Here is a 13,215-nt window from a genome sequence, read left to right as displayed (position 1 = left end):
ACTTTAGAAATATGGTGCAGGTTTTATAAATGAGGAGTTAAGATACCGGTACCTCTTCCTTCAGTTCTGACTTTTACATCTATTTTATGAACTCCAGGCATTTAAACTTCCATGCCCTCAGCTTGCACTGCTTTGTGAAATAATGTTTAAAAAAAAAAAGGGGGGGGAGGTTTTCCAAAGGGTATAAAAGAAGTATTTGAGGGAAGCAGGGAAATGGGAAAGACAGGCCACCACATGAACATATTGCTTTTTTTTACACCAAGTTTTATCTCCATAACTTACTATGATCAACCTACAGTAACCACAGTGGAGTATTCCATTTACAAAGAGAACTCATTACTCCAGCATCTTTGCACTATCACTTTATAAAGACTTCTGAAATATCTGCATTTATATTGGAAATTAGAAAAATTGCTTTGAAAACTAGGTAGAAAGAAAAAAATGGGATGGGTGTAATTTTACCTAGGCTGAATTAAGCTTAAATTCTAAACCAGGTACATTTACTCCACTGTTTCTAAATGCAGAGATAAGTCTCAGGTTTTTTTGTGCATAATAGAAGGCAGGCTTAAAACTTGGCCATCAAATTACAGTGTCCCCTGCCTTCCTGCAGGGCATTTTGGGGAATAAAGAGGCACATTTTGTCTTCCTATGAGCTGTGAAAGGCCTTTTGCTGCCTGGGCCCAGCACAGGGGTCAAACATCTCTGCTCTCAGAGGTCTAAGTGCATTTTCCCTACAGCATCTTTGTAGCCCCCTCACTCCCTCCCAGCTTCCCCAGTAAAAGCTCTCCATTTCCCCCAGTTCTTCAGCACATGGGACCCTGGTTTATTCCTGTTTCCCAAGTGATCTCCTCCTGCTCTGGGAGGGCTCCTCTCCTCTCTGAAGGAAGAGGAACCTCTGAGCCAGGCTTACCAGGTTTTAGTAGCAAACAAAACTCCTGTGATGATGCCTGCAGCTCACCACATTCTCAGACCTGTGTTACTTGGTTGGTTTGTTTTAAGGTATCCAAATATTGAAGGGCACCACCAACAATCAACAGCAGCTCTGTATTTAGTTTAAAATAAACTCAGTTTATGACTGATCTGACATCTGATGATGTTATTGTCAGCTCTCCACTTTCTCTCCCTTCACATCCCATCCCTCAGATTCCTGGGCATCCCACCTGGAACACTTCTCCAGGACTTGCACACATTTCCCACCTTTTTTTGGTGCCCACGCACCCCCATACAACAGTTCCACTGCTCTGCTGGCATTCCACATTTTTTAAGGCTATTGTTATGCCTTTGAGTTCAGTTCCACCACTTGGGCAGCAATAACAGCTGCCAGGCTGAGCTGAGGGAATGCTCTGAGACAGAACCACGAGCACACTGGCTGCAAACCTAACACGAAGATGGGAAAAGAAACCCAAGCAGCTCTCCAGCCCTTCCCCCCTCCCCTCCGGGCCAGCAGATTTCATTTTGGCTGGGATGTAAAGCCCTGTGGAAGGAGCAGAAGGATTTTCACTGACCTCTGGAGCCTTTGCATCCTCCAGCTCTGGCGGGCGGGCGGAGGGGAGCCGTAAATTCTCTCGTCAGGCCACTTGGCAGAACTAATCTCTTTTAATCTACTCTCTTTATGGCATCTCTTTGGTCTGACAAAACTCCAATTTATTGACTGTCAGGCAAGACCACAGAGCCTATATCTTTCTTCAGTAGTTCACTTTCTTCAGCAGCACTGAGTGGCAAGGGAGGGAATTGAAGGGAAGCCTCTCACTCGCTGTGCAGTGCTGCACCAGGAGGCAGCAGCCATCCTCAGCAGGGAAAAATTGACAAATTAATGAAAAAATTAGCACTGTTTCGTTCCTTTCCTACAAGCAAACATAAGCACGGCATAGAAGACAGAGGGGAATATTTCATTTTCATAGTGAGGTCATCAGGCACTTGGCCAGCAGCACTGGGAGCCCCCAGCAGAGCTGAGGACAGCACTGCCCTCCAGAATTCATCAGAATTATTCCCGTGTCACCTCGGGTTAGCATTCTTCCCTATTTTCAGACAGAAAAAAAAAAAATAGATGCATCCTCAGGCCTTTGTGACAGCTTAACTGATCAGTCCCATGGCTCCAACTTCATTGACCCCTGGCATGGTGTCTTGGGAAGAAGTGTGAAGCAGTTGGATTCCAAGATCAAAAAAAGGAGAGGGACTTGAAAATTCACAGGATAAAACTAATTACCTTCAATTCCAAGAATCTATTCCTTTTTCTCACCCAATCTGGCAAGACTACAGGAAACTAGTTATTTAAGGAAAAGATATTATTTACAGAAGATCAGTCCTTAAGTGCCATTAATAAGATATTAGTTGGTATAATATTGTGAAGGGCAATAGTTAAATATTAACTGTTTGGCAGGAACACAGTGCAGCTATCCTCACTTCACAGGTCAAAACTAAATTGCAATTAGAACAAGTGCTTCACCCAAGGTGGCACAAGCCAAACACCAAGATCTTGCCTAATGGTTCAGCTCTTTAACCCCCAGCTCTTTATTCTCCTAATTCCCTGAAGGTGTTCACAGGGTACAAGTTGGAATTCAGCTGCAGTTCCATCCCACATTTACCACCTCACCCCAAAGCATTTAATGGAATTAACCTGATTAAAGCTGTTCTCGTGTCCCCAAATGAGAAATACTTTAAAACAAACCCCTGCAAGGGGAAAAAGGTCTGGACCACTTTTTTCTGCTACGTCTCCATGTTGCACCCATAAATTGTAAACATGAGGTAACACTACTGCAAAGCCTCTGTGGAGCCTGGAGTCGAAAACGATCTGTTTTGGTCTGCTGGCTTGAAAATGGTTTTCTTGATGAAACTCATGAGTCTGCTGGAGACTGAGACACAGATGGATGAGCTGAGCATATGATAAACCTGCTGCATGAGTTTGTAGTTAATTGCCCATCATCTTTTTTGTCTCACCATGAAAAATTTCACACCCACCTTGCAGAGGGAAGGTAACCCGAGTGCCATAACCCATTTATCTCCTGCTTCCCCCCCTGCTCTCCCCGATCCCTCTTGTTGGGCGAGTGCTGCCGAGACAGATTTGCTGAGCCTCTCCACAGATGAAGCTCACAGCATCTTTTATCAAATGATCTCCACTCTCTAATGAGAAGAAACACCTCCCAGAGCCATTTGCATACTAATATCTTTATTCCTAAACCAAGGAGCAGGCAGTGACTCCCAGAGCCCACTTTGTTTGCGAAGAGGGGAGAGCTGACACGGGGAAGCTGTGTCCTCCCCCCAACAAAGGGCACCCAGGAGGAGGGTGGGGAGTCCCTGATCTCCCTCTTCCTTCACAATCCCAGCAGGGAAACGGCTCCTACACCTCCTGCAGAGCCTGGGGTGCAGGGCTGGTGGTGAAGCCACAAGAAGAGAGGGTTTGGAGACAGGAGCTGGTAGGGCAGATACCATCAGTGCTTCCCAAACGTGTTTATCACTGGCTACATGACTGGCTCACTTCTTTTTTACTATCACCTGGAGACAAAATATTGCAGAAACAGGTCATTTCAGGGCAGTACAGCAGTCCTACTCAGAGTAATAAGGAAGATAAAAGACTGCCCAACCACCACACTTGTAAGCCTGCTTCCAAAAACCCAACTGTGTGCTCAGATGCCACAATCCAGAGAGGCTACTCTGGACTTCCCCTGCCATGGGAAAATTTTTCCCTGCCATGGTCTCAGTCTACTGGGGCATTGGGTCCCCTGCCTTCCAGCACCTCAGGGTCTGGTGGGTACCATCCAGTGGACAGAGGGGAAAGAGAGAAAAAGCTTTCCCGGCACTGAGCCACTGCCAAGAAAACAGAAACCTTTTCTCAGCCCTCCTGGTGTTGCCTAACTGGCCATGTAGAAACAGCCAAAATATTTTTGGAGGGGTCAGATCTTTCCCAGAAAACAACTTTTCTCCAGCAATCAGATCCTTTATGTAGGAGCAAGAAAAGTAAGTCTAAACTTCCCTGATTTACAGAACTGAAACCTCCAGCAAATAGATTTGCTCTGTTCCTTGCCCTTCCCTTGGCTCCACTTCCACTTCCAGCAAAAAAGAGAGAAGACTCCAGCAAGGTGCTCTCTGGGAAACGAGGAGGACTCTGCTGAGCACCAAATTTTAGAATTTGCTGGGTATAGAAGCAGAAATAGAGGAACAAACTCTTCCAGCAGTCACCACATAGCCTGCACTGAGGCATTACCACCACCCCTGGTAATTAAAGTGGGACCTAGCCTTACTCATCTAAGAGGGTGACTATTTTAAGTACTTGAGAAGTAATGAAATGTCTAAAAAGAGTCATCTCTTGTAATGAGGTCTGGAACTGCAATAATCTGGGCAGCAGGAGGAAACATTACCCTCTAAGAGGCTCCTGGGGGAGTTCATTGCTGAAGCCCATCCCTCCCCACCCAGCAAGAGGAGCCACACCACATCGTGTGTGTTTCCTCCCGACTGCATTAAAGCAAACATTAAATGGAAGGTGGGGTTTTTTTCCCATATCTTTCAAAAGGCTGCCACCATATGGGGGATATGTTCCAATACAAGGCTGAGTTTGGGATTTTGCAAATAGATCTTACCCTGGCACCAGCTCAGGCTCTGAAAGGAGAGAGTGCTTGGCTCATCCCAGGAGCTGGGGTACTGCAGGAGGAGGAATGACACAGAAACAGCTCCATGAAGGGCTTAGGGCTGTCATTACCTTCCCCTCTAAAAATCTGCACTTACATCAAGCCAGGTGTTTTATCCGTTTGTGTTTATAAATAGTTCTGTGCATTTGGAACTCTAGAATTTTAGTTCTGCTGCTCTGTGGCTCACACTACCAGCTTTGCCCTCTCTGCACTCCAAAGGCTTGCTGCCACTACCTTATATTTTCTCAGCTTGCCACCTGAAAAAAAAAACCCATCCCTAATTCCCACTTCTACTTTTCCATGGCTAAGATCCTTTTTTTTTTTTTCTTTTCCTCAAGCATCTTTTTAGCAGTAAGGTTGCAATTAGCATGAATTATTTGATGAGTATTCTCCCAGAAGCTGGGAGTGTCCCTGGCATCAGGAAGAGCCATTGCTCACCTTTGTCTGAGGGTGAGCTGAGCCCTGGGGGGGTGACCCTGCTTCTTGGTCAGCAGAGAAGTGATGGGTGAGTAGTGGAAGCTCTGACCCTCACAGCCCTGTGGGAATAAAGATAAACAGAAGTAAAACACACAGGGTTTTTTTCAGGATTTCTCTTAGAATTAAACTAAAGAAAATGAGAGAAGGTTAAATGAGGGAAGCATCAGAATTTCTCCATGAGATGCAACACTTCCCCAGCAGCTCTGTTGGTAACCCTGCTGTCACACTGGATTATACCTGCTGAAGAACTAACCCTAAAACTGAACATGAATCTGAGAAATCCAGGTAATTCTCCATCTCTCAGTGGAACCCATCAAGCCTGAGGTTCCTCCTGTCAAGTTACAAATGTTACCTAAAGATCAAGTTCCAGTGTAACACCAGCATTTGCTCCACAAACACTGCAGCACCTGCACACGGAGGTCAAACACAGCAAGAACTTCCAACAGCAGAATTCTTAACATTCATTCATCTCCCAGACACATTTTCCAAGGACAAACAGAGCCAGATTATGTGCTCTGCCTGGAATATGGAAGCAATGTCCCAGTTCCCCCCTGATGCCCATGTTCCCTTTGCCCAGCACAGAGATGTAGCCAGCCCAGCTCTGACTCACTGGAGAACAGGAGGCTCCAGAGATTCCACTGCCATCCCAAAAAACCTGATTTATCCAGGCATTTATTTCACTGTTTGCACAGCTCAAAGACACCGGGTACTGCAATCCCAGGGATCTGAAACACACTGCTGATGCCCTCCACTGCAGTCAGTGGGGAAAAAAAGGAGGCAAAACCACTTAAAAGAGGCACTGCATAGGAAAGGGGAATTACCTGGGAGTGCACAGCTCCAGCCTGAATCCCAGCAGCCTGAGAACAGAACTGCAAAACATTTTGGCTGCAAAATCCTGTGCTGGATCCTGCCCCATCCACAAAAACAAGGGTTTTGTCTGGCCACAGACCATCTCTCTTCATGCCAAGAGAACTAAAAAGATAAAGTTATTACACATGAGATCTTACCATTAGCAAGAAGAGGTTTAAATAAATGTAGGGAGGGTTTGCTTGTCCTCCTGCCTTCCCCAGCCACAGCAATTGGCACAACATTTGGTACACTGGAGATTGCTGCAACTGGAGCTGAAATGGGGTTTTATCTTTAGGAAGTGTTTATTTCACTCCCCATAAAGTAAAATGCTCCACAGTTTAGAAATAATGTATTCTCAGCCCTGAGTATTATGGTGAAGCCATTATTTTTATTGCTTGCTGTGTAAAGAATATTTCATATTTAGGTAACAGTGGTGTTATGAAATAAATAAGTATGTAGGGTGCTGCATAAAAACCTAGGTGCAAACCACACGTGTAATTATGTGCCTAAGCAACATAGGATTATATTGTACCTGCTCACAGAAGTTTTATAACTGTAAGAATAATCACTTATTTGCATGTGCAATTACTCCAACTGCATGTGCAATTACATCAATTGTTCAATTACATCAACACTTTTGCCAGTGAGCTCAAAGAAAAGAAAAAAAAAAAAAATCACACATTTCTCTCTGCTGCAATAAAAATGCAATTTGCATAGACAGAAAAAAAAAATTCTGTTTTCTGGGATATGAAATGAGACTACCTTGGGGTATTGTGCTTTGCTCTTCTTGAAAGAAGTATAAGAGTTTCCATGGTATTGAAAAAAAAAAAATGTTGGGCCTGCTTTATAGCTTGAGACTTTGCTATGTTCTCCTGGGCTGCTGTAATTACTGTACAGTATTCCTCTGGCATCAAAAGAATTATTTTACAATAAAGACAAATTATTTAAAAAAAATTATTTACAATAAAGGAGATACAGGCTTGGGGCACCAAATTTTAACACCATTCTTTTTTTCCATAATGATCTGGAACACCAGGAATGACAGTTTTTTCATCTCTCAGAAATGTGCAAATAAATGAAGAGTTATAAATTCTAATCTGGAATCCTGTTTCCAGAATTACCCAGCAGCTGCCATTTTAATAGCTCAACAGGTGGTGGGAAATCCCCTGATCCATTCATCATCACTTTAGATCCATAAATGAGAGCATCTCCAAGTGGAGTGAGAACCAGATCAGTGGTACCCTGGATCTGTTGCATTTACAGAACATTCCAAGATTTTCAGATTTTACTTCCTCAGTATAGAAATAGAAAATTTTGCTTCTGTGTTTCACTGCTACCATAACAGGACAGCACAACCTCCCTGAGCACTGGAACCAGACCTGGAAAATTGGAGGAATTTGTTCAAGTCCCTCATCAGCTCTCTTGTCTCCATCTTCTCTCCATCCTTGCCAACCCCCAGAACAAGGGGTGCCCAGAACAAGGGGTGCCCAAAAAAGGGGTGCTTGCCTTCCTCTGCCATAAAGAGGGTTGAATAAATTTTTTGGAAACAACCTTTTTTCCCTGTGACAATCTGTATTCTTGTCCTCAGTCCCATCTCATGTGTAAATAGCCATGTGATTGCGTTTATAAGGCTGAGATTTTAAACATGAACAGAAAACTCAACACATAAATGCCTTAAGAAGACAAGCAAACGTGAAAGGAGAATGTTTTCATTTGTATTTGCAGGTTCTGGGGATGAACACCAGGCTGTTGTGCTATGGAAAACGTGCTGGTGATTGCACTGTGGGCAGGGGGGGCTGCTTGTTGTACAGGTGCTCCAAGGCAGCTCAGGACATGGATCAACTGCACTGTGAAACAATTTTTGTTATTAAAAAAAAAAAAAAAAAAAAAAAAAAAAAAGCCCTGAGACTTCCCTAGAGCAGCCTGAGAACAATTCTTGCCCCAGTAAACAGCTTTGGGGCATTAAACATGCAACTTCAGACCAATTTTGCAGCCAAACCTCTGCAGACAGGAGGAGCAGGGCTGGTTGGGAGCATCCTGCCAGGAGGGACAGCTGAGCACACAGGGAAAACCCCTCCACCTGCCAGAGAACCAACAGCTACCAACTTTTAACCACCTGAAACTAGTCCTTAATACACAATATTATTGTCATTTATTTTCAGTTGCCCCCAGCTCCTCTCCCCTTTTCCCATAAACCCAGCAGCTGCTCCCACCTGAGCTGCTCTGAGCCCCACACCCAGGGCTCCTCTTTGAACCCTCCCAACAGATCAGAAAATTGTGTTGCAGCTGGTTCCCAAGTGCCATGGTACTTCAAAGACAGAAGCTCTAGAAACCACTTGGAGCTCTGGGACAAGAATCAGGTTTGTCTTGTTTTAATTTTAAATTTACTTTATGGCAGAAATATAGAAGGGGGGTATGTAATTAAATAACAGGGTTAGACTTGAAACCTTTTGCTTTGAGCAAATCAAGCAGATAAAGTTATGACTGGAATCTCTTTAAACAGGATATTTGGGCTTTCCACTGTCCACAGAGCAGTCACAGGTGTGTAACTTTGTGGTTTCAAACAGCACAACTTTGATATCCACCCTACTCTGCCATTTTTAGTGCTTCTCTCCTAGGACAAGTGTCATTTTTTTTATCCCCTTTTAAAAGTGCTTATCTCCAGTGTCCTCATCCAAAGGAAACACTTAAATGTATTCTTAACATAAAATCTGGTTCCAGTGAAATTTTCATTATTTATTTCAAAATAGATTCCAGTACAAATAATCCAGCTACTGGCCATCTGTCCAGAGACTGTACATATTCAATATATTTATCTCATATTCCAGTATTATATCTGACAAAATATACAGGCACTTAAAATACCCCTTGCTGGTGAGAAACCCAGAAGGAAAGGATTGCAATTACAGAAATGGCAGCACATAAAATCTGCAATTTGCTGCACCACAGGCTGGGACACCTTGTTACCCTCCCCCCTCTTCTCTACAACCAGGCTGACAACACCTTCAGTAGCAGAAAATTCTCTGCTCCATAAAGCAAAGCTGAAAAAGGGCTCTGCAGAAGTGCCAAGGGTGCTGCCATCCCCCTCTGCAGCTCCCAGGGACAGGAGGTGATGCTGAGGGTTGTGTGCTCCATGCTGAGGGTGATACCCACCCCACAACAACAGCTCCTTCCCACCACACTCTGGGATTCCCACAGAGAAACCAGGGCAGCACAAGTCCAGTTAAACCTCCAGATTTCACTGTATTTTCGCAGGGTTTCCCTGTGTGCCACCTAAACCTCTCTGCCACCTTCCAAGCTCACCAACAAGGTTGCCAATTAGGAGAGATTTCTGTATGGCTATGTTAGTTGGTTTTTTTGTTTGTTTTTTTTGTAACTTACACAAAAAATAGCCCAGTTCCAGCTCCTCTGGAATATCTGGGTCAAACCCATCTCCCAGGCTCCTGCAAATCTGAGTTCTCATTTGTGTTCTCTCTGCCCAGCACAGGAAGGGGGGAAATAATATAACTCAGAAAATTCAGAGTTGCTCTGTTGTACCTGACCCAATTCCTGGCCCATTTGTCTCCTTTCTCACTGAGCTAATGCTAGAGGAGCTGAGCACCCTCTGGTACTTATCCACAAATTAAAAAAAAAAAAAAAAAAAGAATAAGGGAGAAGTTGTGATGTGCAGAGCACAGGTAATGTGAGCAGTGAGGAAGCTGAGCAGGGGCTATTGCCTATTCCTGCTCCTGAATCCCTGCAAGGGCTGCCAGACACCATCAGCAGCCCTGAGCCTGGGAATGATGGAGACAGAGGAGATTCTGCTCCTGGCTGCAGGTTTTTCATCCCCCTCCCTGTCCCCATGACAACTCTCACACCTCCTCAGCAATGCAATATATTTTTCGTGGCCAATCCTTTCCCCTTCTCCTCCTGAGCAGGAAACTGCTCTTAGAAACTGGGAAGTAGCCTGAAATCCTGGGTCAGTGCACACAGAGCCAGAAGAAAATGGCTGGAAGGTGCTGAGGGCTTCCCCACTGCCCCCAGCCCCCTCCATATACTCCAATATCCCAATGCCAGCACCTCCTGCATCCATTTTCTGTTCCTTCCTTACAGTGTTTCTGTGCAAGTTACCTCCTGGACACCTCTTAAAAAGAACGTGGAGTTTGGGAAACTTCTTTGCATTATCTCTGCACCTGTTTTTACATTTCATTTACATCACACAACAAAAGCAAACAAGACATCCAGGCTGGAATGAACTCTGTGGCTTTTTCATTCAAAGATTTCCAGCCCCTGTGCAGAGGAGAGGAAAAGCCCTGCTTGAGGCTGCTGAACAAAACTCCTCTTGGTTCCCTCTGCTCTGTGATTTAACAATACATATGCAAATGAAATCAGTGCTGGTACAAATAATTATGGTTGCTCACGGGAGGATTAATAACCAAGGTCTGCCCTGCTTACCTTGAGGTTTAATTTAATTCAATTCTGTTGCAGGCACTAAATGAAGAAACTAATTCTGTGTCTGGTCTTGTGTTTGGCAGTGGGCACGAGCCCATGAAAAGGAGCTCACGTGGAGGTACAGACACATCTTGTAGAAACACAACAAGTGATCAGCATTGGGTGGATGAGCAGCATAATGGTTTTTCAGGATATGCCAAGAAAATCACCATTTGTCATTTGAAAGGAATCAGGACTGACATCACTGTAAGGTGTAATAATGTTGTATTAAGGGCTCCCTAAGGCTACAAGTATTTAATAAAAACCACCATTCTATACAATGTCCATGTGAATAAACACAGGGTGTCACTCAGAACATCTCCCTCTGCTACAGGCTCCTTGGCCATGCCCTGCTGCACCATCTCTGCCTTGACACCAAAGGGGGAAGCAGGGCAGGAGGGTGACAGAGTTTGTACAGAAGTGCCTCACTTCTTTGGCAGTGTCAGCCAGCAGCTGAGAGCCCAAAATGATATTATACTTCCCTCCAATCCCATCAGGAATCTCCTCCTCTGGAAGAGCCATCCCATCACCTCCCCAGACATACTGGGGCTCCATCCTTCATCAGCAACACAGCACTGGGCAGGACCCCATCCTACCCCATCCCACCCTCTGATGTCTGCCAACAAAAAAAAAAAATTGAAATAAAATACCAGGAGCATTTCAGGGTCATAAGTACCTTACCAGCTGAAATCCCTTCTACATCATAAGGAAATTATCTGGCTGTTTACAAGACATTTATGAGGTGGATTAGCCTTGTTGAAGCTGTGGCTGCAGCAGCTGTCTTTCATTTAGGATTAGCATAAAAATCAATCAAGCCCCCTTACGGAGCCAGCAAGCTGAAACTGTATGAGTTCCAATAAAAACAAAAGGAAGATGAAAAATATGAAAATCTGATGAAGGCAGAGAATGCAGAGCAGGGTTGGGCAGCAGAGCAGAGGGGCACCAGAACTGGTTTGAAATTTCCAGGTTTGCTCCTTAGCACTTAGGCTGGAGCTCAGAGGAGGCAAGGTGATGTGGGCTAATTAACTTGTAAATATTGGCTTTAAAATAATGTACACTTTTAAATATTCAAAGCTTTCCCCGTGTTTCACCCCAGGAGCTCAGATAACACCACACCAAACCAGCTTTCTGCTGCCCACAAAGCTGGGAATTCTGCTGGCAAAACTCTTGCTGCTACTTAGGAAATCCAATTGAAGTCCACAAAAAGGGGTCTCAGAAACATTCTGAACAAATGCACCAAATACACCCTGAACATTTTAGAGTAGTTTTTAAATCCTTGATTTGGCTATGGTTGATCATATCATGGTTGAAATAAACAAGGAAAAAAAAAAATCATCATAATTTAGTAATAACTAAATTTACTGGTAAGTAGGGCTTGGAACCGGATAATAATTAACAAGAGGAATTCATACAACCATTTTCCATTATAAAGTTATTATACTAAATCCACTGAAAACATAATTGGTGTCTTGAATTGGCTGTGATGGTAACCTGATGGAATTTGTACTACCTAATTTTAAAGATATAAAACTCAGAAAATTGTATCTGAAATGGAGGGAAAACCTGTAGGGGACATTCACAAAAATCAGAGTCAACGTGACACTTGTGTAAAATGGTATGAAACTTGCTTCAAGTTACCCAAGCTCTCAGTACTTACAGCTGCCAAACTCTATCTGGGCATTTTTAAGAGGTTTTATGTAGTCCGTGGAGTGTCAGGTTCCATGAGAACATTACTCCACTGGAAAAACAAGATAAAATCACTTTCCATAATGTTATAACTCCTGATTTTTCCCTGCAGGTAAATATAAAGCAGTTTGGAACCCCCAGGACTGCAGAGTTCAATTATTCTGACACCAGCAACCCTTTGGCTCAGCCCTGGCAGATCCAGCACCTCCCCGGGCATCAGGCAGAGTCTGTCCTACAGCAATCTGCTGCTTGCTGCCTTGGACACTGCTGCTGATTTATTGCATGATACAGGCATGTTCATAGGTTTCCACAGGAATAAAACCTTGCAAAATTTCCTAAATTTGTCAGCCCAGAAGTGAATCCTTATTCAGTTCTTGTGGAGATGCTGTAGCTGCTGGGATGCCTCTGGCTGCTTTCATGCCCACATCCAGACCATCAGCTGCTTGTTGCCTTTAGACCCACCAGTCTCTTATACTGACTCTTTCCTCCCTTTCAGATATTTTAAACCAGATAAAACTTAAAATTTCCCCCTCTACCTTTCCCAGTTAAATACTTCTTCAACCAGCACTTCTTCTCCATAAGGAGCACACCTTTACCCCCAGAGCTGAACCTGGGCATTTGTTTTCCAATGTTATTTCAGGATCAGACTTTCATCATCCAGTATCATTTCAAGGAGTGTAAATTATGATTTAAATACATACAACAGAATAGCCTCAAGAGAGAAGAAAAAAAAAAAAAAAAACCATATATATATTCACTATGCCCTCCTAACCTGGCCAGTTCACCATTTAACAGAATCATCATGGCAACGTGGAGAACTCCCCAAGATCATCAGTTAAAAGTTGCTCAAAATTCAGCTTGTGCAGCAAAACTACTCCCACCCAGTGGCAGGTTCTCTGATTGGGCTTTGAGGAGGAAAATAATTTGTGTAAGGGGCAAGTGCTTAAGTCCACAGGTAGCACGGACACAGGCTCATTATATTTTAAAAGTTATTTGAGTCAGACACTAAAACTCCTGCCTGCAGTTAATTTGACTTGCTTACATATGTGTGTAGGAACTGTGAGATCGTCTTTGATTTTTATTTTTTTCTCTGCAGGCTGACTAATTGCTC

General features: G+C 43.8%; 1 long non-coding RNA gene across 1 annotated transcript; it reads right to left on the bottom strand.

The window, feature by feature from the left end:
• Positions 1–3,149: 3,149 nt before the first annotated feature.
• LOC139801730 (uncharacterized) lies at positions 3,150–5,150 on the bottom strand. The gene is made up of 2 exons (XR_011728288.1): positions 5,061–5,150; positions 3,150–4,635 (listed from the first exon to the last, which is right to left on the bottom strand). It is a non-coding gene; the product is annotated as an uncharacterized lncRNA (long non-coding RNA).
• Between the last annotated feature and the right edge of the window lie 8,065 nt (positions 5,151–13,215).

The sequence above is a fragment of the Heliangelus exortis genome, chromosome 12 (genome assembly GCF_036169615.1).
Source record: "Heliangelus exortis chromosome 12, bHelExo1.hap1, whole genome shotgun sequence".
Classification (NCBI taxonomy): Eukaryota; Metazoa; Chordata; class Aves; order Apodiformes; family Trochilidae; genus Heliangelus; species Heliangelus exortis.
The sequence above is the reverse complement of the archived record's forward strand: the minus strand, read 5'-3'. Positions and strand labels throughout refer to the sequence as shown.